Below are 11,495 nucleotides of genomic sequence, written 5' to 3' on the forward strand. Positions count from 1 at the left end.
TAACAGCAATACCCAGCTGACTGAACAGGGCTGTAATGTTAGTGTCAAATTCCGTACGACATTTTTTATATTTATTACTATGTTCGATGTATATTAGGGATATATATTTTTTGAAGAAAAAATATATTCATCAGAAAAAAAATATTTCCTATAAAGACTTCTTCATATATGTGACATGTAACCTCCTCCAAGTTCGAACGACGTGCCGCACACTAAAACACCGCTTATAACACCGGCGGTACAGCATTTGTTAACATGGTGTGGTATTTTGTTAAGTTTGAAAAAATAAAGCCCTAATAAACATGTGTTTTTCTGATTTCAAAAACAAGGCATTGAAACAGCTTTTCCTTTTTCAATGAATTTCCAGCGACCTCAAGCATATTTGCAAGAACTATACTTTCTGCGAGAAATAATGCATTTAGTGGATTGATATGGAAACATTCAAATTGAAAATCTAACGAGTTTTCGTTCATGTTTTTCAAAATATTCAATCAAATGTGAAAAATATAAGTTTTTTAAAATCCAATAAGACATTTCCTTATTTTGTTTATATTTATATTTGACACTAACGTTACAAAGAAAAACAAATTCCTATATGGTTGTTGTTAAGTTGTATTTGTTGTAGTACTTACTTTATCTGGTTTGTCTAAATGAGCTATAAAATGCAAATAGCTTTAAGCCAAAACAAACATAAAGAGTAGACATAAGCTGTGTCTTTTTACCTGATAGTTATTAATAATTATTGCTAATGCTGCAGGTTTTGACAGTTGTATAAAGGAAAAGTTGCTGAAAAAATTGTTCAGCAACATTTAGTAAGTAAAAAGACACACCTATAATACATGCAAAAAAATGTTTATGAAACAATGTATAGAAACATTATCCTTAACAGAAACAATTCAGTTTGCTGGTAACTTAAAAGCTCCGTCCTAGTACTTTTTTATTGGTAAAATGTGCAAACGAGAGAACCTTCAAAAATGAGTTCAACGCACACATTTTTCCAAAATGTACGGGAACGGAAAATTGCCAGAAACGTAAAAAAAACTGGAACAAATGTCAAAGTCGGCGTGTCAGCCAATCGGAAGCCAGCAAACATGTTGCACATTTTTGCTTGCTCAAATTTGTAAAGAGAAAGCCATTCAGCGCCATTTTTGTTCAAACATAAGTGAACATTTTGCAACTTTTTTGGTGTACTGGAACGCATTAGGGGGAAAAATGTTCAAAATGTCTTAAATGTGTAAAAACTTTTTAGTTCTGGAACGAAGCTAAAATCGCAATGAAGAAATAAAATTTCAAGTTATATTAGCTTTGTTCCTTTACTTTTTTAACCCAGATATGCCCATTGCTTTGTCTTGATGATTTCAAAATTATTTGTATATTATTTTGGAAGCAAATGAGAAATAAAAACACGGTGTATATAGGTTTTTAAAGATTTATTGAAAAAAGTGGTATTTGGAGCCGCCCTGTGTGATACTGCATAAAACATTTTACATGTAATCCTATATCACATTTTTGACATCTTGTCGATGTTTTTTGATGACAGCCACCGCATCTTGTTTGTTTTTGCTGTTGAATTACCCAATGCTTTAATCCATCATAACGCAATTCATTATCAAAGACATAAATACAAGAAGATAAGACATTTTTTTGCTATCATTCTTCAGTGAATGGCTTTTAATTTTAACATAATGTAATGTTACGATATGGTAACATAACATATTTTCTTTTATACGTTTTGTACGTATTTAACCGAATTTAACGAACCAATTTACAAGGAATTATTCTGGAATAGATCCTTGAATCCATCAATTTCGTTTCTGATATCGTTACATGAACATTTCCTCCTTGGTTGCGATTTTGAATTGAATGCAACGTGCATTGTTTCTGTTAAGGGTAATGTTTCTATACATTGTTTCATAAACATTTTTTTGTTGCATGCATTATGTCTAGTCTTTATGTATTTATGTCTTTGTCATTATTCAGGCTATGCGATGTATAACAGCTTTGGCGAATTGAATCTCTTTTTATTTTGAACAAGAAGAGCTATATTTCTTCTGAAAGACAATTGATCAAAAGTTCCGCCATTATATTTGTGGATCTGCCAAGCATTCTGTACAGCCATATCCACACAGTGTGCTATGAGAGGGAAATACTATTATTTTCCTCTTTTAGAAGTGCGATATAAGCATATGTTCTGATCAGAGCGGTCCACTCCACCCATGCCCCTATTGTAATATTTCACAATTCTGGGTTGTTCTACTTGAATACATTTTTTCTCTTTTTTGTGAGTACCGCTTAGCAGATCCTAGGGGATTCACTCCGATTGCATTGGAACAAAATGTAACAATGCTGTTATCATTCCACATTATAAAAATAAATGGTCTGTTCCAGTACTGCAAGAATCTACTAATTTTTACTATTTTTTTCGATAACATAAAGGAAAAAATGTTATCGTAGTAAAAAGTAGTAGCTTCTTGCAGGTTCTGGAACAGAGCAAATATTTCTATTCAAAATGTTGATAAAATCATAACTGCCTCGAATAGTCTTTTCCATGTCCATAGATTCGCGGAATGCGGTTTTCTCTAATTGTTCTTGTGCCGTACATATTATTTTTCTCCAGATTTTCTAACAAAGCGATGGAAGAAAAAAAGTTATCAAAGAACAAATGAAATTTTTGGTCTTTCCATTTTGATCTCAAAGCGTCGGCGTATTCAAGTACGACAGATGCTTACGGTGACCAATATTTTTGGATGAAAATAGAGTACATATACACATTGATGGAAAGTTACAGGTAAAAAAGGGGGCCGGGAAGTTTAAAATATTGTAATGTATTCTGACACCGCTGCGAGATAGAAGACCAAAAATTAGAATGCACGTGTTCCGGCGTTTATTCATATCACTTGCGGTTATGGGCCTTGATGTCACAAGGGATCATTTTATCAGGTTGATATTTTCCAAACCGCTAAGAATTTCATCAAAGGAGATGTCAAGAGTAGGTTTTCAAGTTTCGTGTTCGTAATTTCGCCCTCTAGTGTGATTATTGTAACACTACCCACAACTTAAACTGTGGGATCTCTGAATATAGTAGGCTGTAACAATGTTATCTGACCACGTACACCTGCATAACTGGCATCAATGGAAAGGTCAAGAGTTTATCTTCTAAATTTTAAATATTTGGGTGGAATGTAACTTCTAGGAATAAAGATATAAAGATATAATCATTAGCTGTGTTCCAGAACTAAAAAGTTTTTACAATTTTTACGACTTTTACACATTTTACTCGAAAAAGCGTTCCCGTACACAAAAAAGTTGTAAAATGTTCACTTCTCTTTAAACAAAAATGGCGCTGAATGACGCTCTCTTTAAAAACTTTTTACACGACAAATTTGGGCGAGTAAAAAAATGGTAACATGGTTGCCGGCGTCTGATTGGCTGATACGCCGACTTTGACATTTGTTCCAGTTTTTTTGACGTATTTTCCATTTTTCCGTTCCTGAACTTTTTGAAAAAACTTTTTTGTGACAACAATTTTTCTCTCTTTCTCTCTTTTACGAGTTTTACTATTAAAAAGTACGGGAACGAAGCTATTAGTACAGATGCTCCAACACCCAGGTCCTTGTAAGTTTCACTGATATTTGTAGAAGTGCCTTGGTAAGGCTCGAACCAGTTTATATAGCCTTGTCGTGTCGTACCTACCCATAACTTGAAGTCATAACGAATTGGTTTACCATGAATATACTGTTTGCAACCATGTCTGCCTGTGTATGGAACCATGGCCTCATCTACGCTGTGTTCCTCTTCAGCATAAGCATTTTCCATAAACTTTTTATTCAAATGGGAAAAGAGTGGCCTAACTTTTGCGAATTTATCAGAGGGCTGTAAGAAGTTGTTGTCTTGGCAGTGAATATTGGACAAAATAAACTCAAATGTTTATTTGAAAATTTTGCCTATTAGGCGAAGGTCATTTTTTTATTAATTTCTCATTAGAGACGAGCTTACTGACCAAGATGCTTTTTGAAAAAGGAAAGCCGACTATACGAACCCACACAATCACCACTGTGTGACATGCATGTTTCGCCTTTGGTTTAGGAAGGCTCCTCAGACACATCGACTGTGGGGCGGCTTCGCTATCCTCTAACTTATTTCCTCTTTCAAATGCAAGTTGTTTTTTACAAAGTTGAATTTTTTGTTCAAATCTTTGTATGGCTTTCATGACAAACGCTTAGCCGTTGCAAGTTATGAGTTTGGTTCTGAACACTAACACGCCGTGACAACACTTTTTTCCATGTGTTTTTCAAGGACGTGGGTTCGAACCCCAGCCTGGCTCAAGCTGATTTGTTTCTCGTTATCGCTTGGTAAACGAGTTCATTGTTTGTGTCTTTCGAGACTTCCCAATACATTCTTCTTCTAGGCAAAGAAACATATCCACTAAGCAACATTATTCCAAGAAAGCATTTCATTTCTTGTATATTTACGCGCATAACTATATTCTTTTGTGATGCGTACCGATTTGTCTCATCCGTAATTTTTTGTACAAGCTCATCATCGAAGAAAGAGCAAAAAATAGAAGTAAGACTATGATCATCTATGACGAAGTCGTCCTCAGGATTTTCAAAAATAGGTTCATATTTGGACAAGTCTCTCTTCTCGTAGTGATATTTTTTAATTCTTTTAAATTTCTTCGCCTTTTTAGAACCTTTCTCTCTAATTTGAGAGAGAGGGATGTCATCGTCTGTATCCCAATCACTATCTTGCTTACAATTTCTACCGCATTTTGCATATATAACAAAATTTACGTACCTTGTAAACGTGTTCCCATATTCGCTCATTTTGAAAATATCACTAATTATTTGTTCAATAACTCAACAATAGTTGTGTACGATAACCCAATAATTTGTACAAATTCGTACAAATTTTTACTGAATGCTGTTCGATAACAAAATTATCCAGCAAAAGAGAGCGAGTTTGGAGAGATTTTTGGAGAGTTTTGTGACTGAGAACTTGCAAATTTTTGCTGGGAAAATTTGTCCCGCAAAAATTTGCAAGTCTGATCAGCTGACTTCTAATCACCTGTTCAATGTAAACAACTCGAAATGTTAAAATTTTTGACCAAGAAAAGTTCACAATTGCACATTTTTTAGATTCTAAAGCGTTGTGGATAGGATTAAAGCATTAAATAAGTAAACTGCAATTTAAAAATTTATGTTTTTTTGCGTATCAAAAGAAAGAAAAACAAATTTCATACATTTTCGGAAACAGCTGACTTTCTTGCAAGTTTTTGCAAAATGCTGTTCGATAACTTTCTGCAATTTTTCTTGCTTGAGAGAGCAAAATTCACTGAGAGAGGTTGCAGGAACTGACTGAGTAATTATTGCTGGGAAAATTATCGTACACACCTAATAGTAGCAAAAAATAATGCGATCAGTAAATCTACCCCGAGGTATTGATGACTACTGACAAAAAAAAAACGGCACTTCTATAACAGTAAAGTATCATGCCAGTAGGATTTTTGAGTGTCCTATATATAGGACGTTGGGCATATCTGGGTTAATAGTGAAAGTAGCAAAAGAGAGAATTGTCAAAATTGCTCTCAGGTAACAAGTTTTGTACAAAACTAAAGGAACGGAAAAATGGCTGCTTAAAAAATAACAACAAACCAAATAAATGTCACTGTTTTTTTATTTTGTATTTCAATGGATTCAATTTTTTATTATTTATATTTATTTTATTTCTTTTTATTTTGCTTTGACAGTGCGCGTTGTTTTCCTTTTGTCTTAATAAATGCCAAATCTGCATTTTGACAGATATTCTACTTTTTACACCACGAAATTTGTAGATCAGAAAGTAGTAAAAGAGAAAGCCATTTTGCCGTGCGATCTCGTAAATTTTGCTACATGTTTTACTACTTTTTGGGTTTAAGGAACGCTTTCCGAGTTAAAAATGCTAAAACAAGCAGAGCTTTGATAAACGTTAACGTAAAGAATCAAAGCTTAAAATACAATAGGGGTGTCTTTTTACTTACTAAATGTTGCTGAAACATTTTTTTCAGCAACTTTTCCTTTATACAACTGCCAAAACCTGCAACATTAGTAATAATTATTACTAATTAGGTCTGTACGATAACCGAAAAGTTTGCACAAATGTGTAAAAACTTTTACAAAATGCTGTTCGATAACAAACTTTTAAAGTAAAAGAGAGCGAATTTGGAGAGAATTGTGAGAGAATTTTGGAGAGTTTTGGAGACTTTTGTTACTGAGAACTTACAAGTTTTTGCAAGCAAACATTTCCTTGTAAGAATTTGCAAGTTTGATCAGCTCGTTTAAATTCGAATGTTTTGTGGCGGACTTTGCAATTCTTGGAAAAACATAAACAAACAATTGGTTATTAAAATTATTAAAATATTTATAAGATAAAAAAGAGAAGAGATAACTAAATACATTATGGAAAACGACTTATTTTGTAAAATAACCATCTGCTTTTTTGCAGGTATGTTGTCACTTTGGGTATACTAATATACAGAACAGCTGATGTCATACATGTGAAAAAGCAGATGGTCTGATGGCGGCCTTAGTGATGATTCTTTTATTTCTAAGCTATCATATCCCAAAAAAAAGCGGGGCATCCATGGAGTGGGAGGAACACTATGTGGACGGCCAGTCGTTAATTTATGCTATGGAAAGATAATTATTTTTGTAGCAATGGATAATCAAACATTTTTCGTAAACAATTTTCGATTGTTAAATTAAATCTTATCCGCCAAACTTCTTGTTTGTAAAATCAGCTGACTTCTGCAAATTTTTAGCTTCGAGAGAGTAAACTAAGTGGAGAGAAGTTACTGAGAACTTGCTGAGTACTTGCAAGTTCTTTTTACTTGCGAAGTTATCGTACAGACCTATTATCACGTAAAAAGACACAGCTATTAACTGCTTATTTCCACTGAAATTGATTCATTTTTGGTATGTTCCTTTACGTGCAAGAATCTTCAAGTTTTACAAATTTTTACTCAAAAAGCGTTCCTTTTCTTTGGGAGCAGTTTACAACTTTTACTACCTTTTCTGGTTTTACCATTTTCAAAACTAAAGAAACAGACCATATGTCTTTGTTTAAGGGGTATTAGTCGATTAGCAAGGTTTCTTGAAACCAATTTCGGTAAAGTTTCTTTTCAAGTTTCGTTAGTGTCCACACACGTTAACGTGAAATTTAAGATTTTTGCGTGTCCTCTTTATTTTACCATTCGCATTTGTTGTGTTTCTCATACCAATAAAAACAAAAAAAGACATAAATAAACCAAAAAAAAAAAACATAAACTAATTAACATTAATAATTAAATCAATATTAATAGTTAAATTTTCACTATTTCATTAATTAAATGTTTTTATTAAATCTTTTTATGTTTGTTTTGTTGTTAACGTTTGCTTGAGCAAATAAAAATGAAAGAAAATGGAAGAAATAATCTTGCAACGAAAAACAAGAAGAGGCAACATAACAAACACAGAAAACCATGTACATGGGTTTCACTACTTCATACCCCTCGCCTATAAACTTGACGTCGCCATGTTGAAATCGTGCTAGTCTGACCATCGACTATGCTCATTTAGACTTGGCATAAATGCTCCGCTGGATTTAATAAATCCAGTACAAATCTCATTGCATTTATAGCCCGTTTGGACTAGTCATTTTAAATCGACTCGATTTCTAAATCCAACATTCAAATCCTAGTTGTTTAGACTAGTCTAAAATGATATAAGATGCCAGTCAGCTGTTCTTTGTTTACGTATACATACGCGAATTTGCAAAAAGAATTGCTTGAAAATTAAAAATGGAGTGGAATACTGAAAAAAATAATCTGACAAATTGCTATGAAATATGTTGTTTACAATTTATATTAAATTAAAGCTACATCCATTTTATTTAAAGCCTTTACCTAATTAACTGCGTGTTGCGTGTGCGTTTAAAAATACAAAAACAAAATACATGTATTTCAAATTGAAAACAACAACAAATACATGTATTTTGTTTTTGTTTTTTTGAACGCACACGCAACACGCAGTTAATTAGGTAAAGGCTTAATATTTTTTCTATTTTTCCGCTTCTGTTTGTTTTTGTGTGTATAGCCCTGTTCCAGAACTAAAAAGTTTTTACAATTTTTACCACTTTTACACATTTTGCGTTCCCGTACACAAAATTTGTATGAAAATCGTTTACGACTTTTACAACTTTTACGACTTTTACCACTTTATAAAGTACGGGAACAAACCAATATGTGTTTAGAGTTGTTTGAAAAATGTAAATAATAGGGTTATGACTTTTTTACAACCACACATCCCTGTGTCATATTTTGATGAGCTTTTGCATAAGATTAGATACAATCTTAATTACAAGGTGATTCGATAGAAAAAAGCTCACGCACAAAAAGCTTTTAAAGTTTTTATAGATGAGCTTTTTGGAAAAAAATTTGGAGTCACTTTAGCACATAAATAACTAAAAACAATCTTTAAAGCCACACGGCATATCCAGAATGACATAAACTTTTGTTTTATCGTCATATTATTACATAAGCTCTGTTCCAGAACTAAAAAGCTTTTACAATTGTTACCACTTTTACACATTTTGCGTTCCCGTACACACAATTTATGTGAAAATCGTTTACGACTTTTACAACTTTTACCACTTTATAAAGTACGGGAACAGGCCAATATATATCATTTTATATCATATATAGCTTTATTCCATGTATCACATAAATTGAAAGTGGTTTGTGCGGGACCTTTTTCAATATTTAAATGGAATAAAAATTATTTTAGTCATTAATAGGTAAAATGTCACTTATTCATGCAACAGAAAAAAATGTTGGAGCAAATTTTTAATAGGCAAAAGTTCATTCACTCTCGCTACAGGAAATCATTTTTGAGAAAAAAAGTCATAACCCTAGTCAATAATCGACACATGAACATAGTTGCCAATATTGGTACAGACTGCAACAGTTGCATTTTTAGGAGCAAAAAGCAGTGTTGTATGTCAAAATATTTCGATTTAACATTTGATTTAAAACAAATCCAAGTTTTGAGTTGATTTAATTTTGTATGGTAAATCAGGGTGGATTTGGGTGCAGTAAGCACTTAAATCGAGATAATGCCCTTAATCATCGTATAAGGGTATAGTCTAAACGGGCTATAAGATATACCTTTCGAGGATTTAAATGACAGTCTGCTGATTTTTTTTCATACCACAATTACCAAGGCAATTGAAACGTCAAAAGAAGTTGTTGTAAATTGAATTCGTCCCAAAAAACATACGGCAAATTACAATTTATTGTTTAATATTGAAAATGTTGGCATATTTTGCCTCTAATGAGCAAAAATTAATTATTTAACTTTGTATATCAAAGCAAATTTAATTTTGTCGCCTTGTTTACAAAATTTTACATTCACCGATGTATCTACTTTGTTTCTTGTGCTAGCTCGTAACTTTTTGTATTTTCTAGCAACATGTTGCAAAAAACAGAGTTGTATACGAGCATGGTATAATGTCCAATTTACATTAGCAACTTTTTCGTCATTTGGAGCTGCTTCGTCATTTATTTGCTAAAACAGGCAACATTTTGCATCATTTACCATACAAAAATAAATGACGATAGCTGCGTCATTTATTCTAAACAACGCACGAAAACACCATACTATTATAAGCAGCCCAGTTTTTTTGTCATAAACTACCAAAAAATGCAACTGTTTTATGATGTCTTTGTTTGTTTGCGTGTGTTGTAGAAAAACAAAAGTACTCAAACGATGACAAAAGTGAAAATAAATGTTTAAAAAACTTGCAAAAATTATGTTTTTTTTGTTTTTAGAATTAATTTAAGTTATTCGATACACATTTGTGTTGTGAAATTCCTATATCTCTGAATAAATATATTGTGTGCGTGTGTTTGTGTTATTGTATAACTGTGTATGTGCGATTGTGTGCGTAAGTAAATGACGCAAAAAACAGATGTAAATACACTTCATTTGATTCTAGGATTTCGTAAAACGAAATCATTTAATGTGCATATGTAAATTGGACTTAAGTAAGCAGGTAGATTTTAATAATCTATAGAACCCTTGTTTTTTCCCGAATTCCTAAAACGACAAAATTAGTAAACACAAAAGCAACAAGTGGGTTTGTTTACAATATAATTTTTGGGCATTTTATAAAAAAACGCGAAAGATGAATGACGTGTCAAGATTTCTCCACACAATCGAGTTGTGGATATGATCATACGATTGCTTTAATGCATAGCTGAAGAATTTCTTCCATGCCAATGTTCTAAAAACAAATTTAAAAATCATTGAATTCGATTGTTTTTAAAATTGTTTGTCATATTATTCAAAAAGCACACACAAACACAGATTGTGTATATTGTTTTGAAGTTTTAGGAACAATCGAAAGACAAAATTTAAATTGACAGAAAGCTTTAGCTAACCTTTCGTATTAAACCTTGTATACGAGTATTTATACCGAATTTAAAACAATTCCAACCAATACGAGAATTTATTTTTGTATGGGAAATCTGTAGTGCGATTCTCTAACTCATTTTTTGACAAATGTCGGTAAAATTAAAACCCAAAATTATGAATGAAACGTAGGAATAAAACTTAGCAACACTGTCGCTATCGGTAGGACTTAGCTTTATTTTGGTTGCTAACTTAACGACAAATTTTGTTAATTTCCGAAATTATAAGTATTTTGAATTTTACCGATTTTTGTCGGTAACTCAAAAAATGTGTTAGAGAATCGCACTACTGGTAGATTATCGCGGGATTTAGCAAAATTATCCTGATAATGCTCTAAATCCGGCTAATGAGGTCATATCTAAATGGCCTATATGTATACTTATCTGTGTTGCGAAAAATTAATTTAAATTTGTGTAATTATTGTTATTTTGTCATCAAGGATTCACACAGTGCAGCTTTTGCTACAAAAAACCCCCAACGATTTAGACTAAACTGTATTTTTGTAGGGGGTATGTGTACTTTTCTGCGCCACTGTATGTAAGTATAATATACTAGCAAAGTGGCCGCAACATCGTATGTGGAAAGGCAATAAAATACCAATAAACAATATTTTCATATGGAAATGATGAATACTGATGTATATTTTAATTGATATTTAATTAAGCTCCATCCGTTCACCCAAATTTAAATTGTACCAAATTTAGTACTTTTCGTACACATAGGGTATCATATTTAGTAATAGTACGGTTACAATAGAGTTTTTTGCCGGGGAGGATTTATTTGACGTTTGCGCTATGGAATTGACATTTGAAATCCAAACCCACTGGGTTAATCCGGTTAAGTGTAACCAGGGTATAACTTTTAGTACATTTCGTACCCTTGTAGTACGAATTTCCATAAACCCAGCCTTAGACCCCTGTCACACGGCGTAATAAATTTCACGAAATTATGCGCTCTTAGATCGAGTTCCTCACTAGAGTAATTTTATTAAATTGTTGTGGTGGGTAA

The sequence above is a fragment of the Musca autumnalis genome, unplaced genomic scaffold, assembly GCF_047663935.1.
Source record: "Musca autumnalis isolate F117 unplaced genomic scaffold, ASM4766393v1 scaffold_4, whole genome shotgun sequence".
NCBI lineage: Eukaryota > Metazoa > Arthropoda > Insecta > Diptera > Muscidae > Musca > Musca autumnalis.